Below are 1845 nucleotides of genomic sequence, written 5' to 3'. Positions count from 1 at the left end.
CCTAAGGCTGGAGAGATGGCTCCACTGTAGAAGTGGAGTCCTAAGGCTGGAGAGATGGCTCCACTGTAGAAGAGGACCCCGAAGGCTGGGGAGATGGCTCCACCGTTAAGAGCACTTCCTGCTGTCAACACAAGAAACACAACTGTTATCTCAAAGGATACCAGAAATAGTCAGTTTTGGAGCCAAATCTGAGTGACCATGGTCCGAGAATAGAGATTTAGGTTACCTAAAATTCTATGTGGATTTCCAATGTGGAAGGAGTTTCATGAAGTTTTTATGGCAACGAAACAAAGACAGTCAGAAATCAAGATGCTTTCAAATACATAAGTGGATAAATTGGGCAGTTAGGTTATAGTAATATGGGGGGCACTCTAGGCCTTAGGCACTAGCTGAGAGCATTCCCTGTCCTTTGATTGTTGGAACTAGGGTTTGCTAATACATCCCAAAAGGTTTTTATCTGTTAGTCACAGGCTCTTGGGCTTGACTTTGTTAGTCATGGGACGTTAGGTTCAACACAGAGGTGGATAAAGACCGGCTATTTAAGAGGCTAAAGATAGCCCAAATGGACTGGAACTAGGCACGGGACCTGCAACACCCCACCCTCTTCCCATCTCAAATTCTAACCAATCAGCCTTTGCAGATGCAGCTTCTTTCCAGGAATTCTCATCCATGCTGCTCTTCCATAGGACCCCAATATGATTCCCAGAAACTACGCTGGGTGGCTCACAACCAACAGAACCTAAAAGGTATAGCTTCTTCTGGGTGTACACCTTTAATCCCAGCATCTGAAAGGCAGAGGAAGACAGACTTCTGTGAGTTCAAGGCCAACCTGGTCTATATAAATAAAGAGTCCCAGGACAGCCAGGGCTATGAGACTTGCCTTATTACCAAAAAAGACAAAAACTACATAAAATGGCTTCTTAAGCTGTGGTTTACAGTTTGCTTGAAAGTGCGTGCGAAGGGACGTGCACGTACACAAGGCAATAGTAAACAGTTTCTGAACAAAGAGTAATTCAAAATAAAATGTGATGAAATTTTAAAAAAACAAACGTGATGAATTTGAGCCATTTGTGACAGTGACCGACTGTGTTGGGTCATGGGACCTCATTACAGTCTTGATTCTGAGTACAATATGCTCACATTGCTTGTTGGCACAGACACCAGTGAACACGGAAGCACCTCAGCTCAGACTTGACAGTTCTTATGAATTTCAGTGCTTTTTCTGTACAAAGGCCTCTGCTCTTACAAAATCATAATGGCTTAATTACAGAAAAATAAAATCTCCATGTTTTCCTTATATCACTCCGTCATAAATAAGCATCAGATAGATGAATTTTCTATTATATTGTGTCAGAATGCTTGATATTTTTACATTTCTCTCTCTCTCTCTCTCTCTCTCTCTCTCTCTCTCTCTCTCTCTCTCTCTCTGTGTGTGTGTTGTCTGTGCATACATGTGTGTGTGTGTATGTGTGTGTAGTTGTACCTGTAGAGATCAGAGGGCAACTATGTAGGAATTGACTTTCCCCTTCTAGTGTGTAAGGTCTGGGGTTCAAACTCGGGTTGTCAGGCTTGATGACACTGCTCTTCACTCACTGAGCCATCTCAACAGTCCAAGAATGTTTGATTACAATAACTAATGATTATAATAATTGCCGTTTGACTGGCTGACTTAGATTTTATTTAAGAAGTCATTAAGTATTTTGATTTAGGATCATGACAGAATTTCCAACAATTTCTGAAATGGCTGTCAATATATTTCTGCCATTTTGTGCTGTGTATTTATGCAAAATAGCCTTCTCCACATTAGTGCCTTTATGAGTTTGTGTGTGTGTCTGAGTTTCTGTA

This window comes from Grammomys surdaster, unplaced genomic scaffold, assembly GCF_004785775.1.
Source record: "Grammomys surdaster isolate TR1022 unplaced genomic scaffold, NIH_TR_1.0 66, whole genome shotgun sequence".
Lineage (NCBI taxonomy): Eukaryota > Metazoa > Chordata > Mammalia > Rodentia > Muridae > Grammomys > Grammomys surdaster.
The sequence above is the reverse complement of the archived record's forward strand: the minus strand, read 5'-3'. Positions refer to the sequence as shown.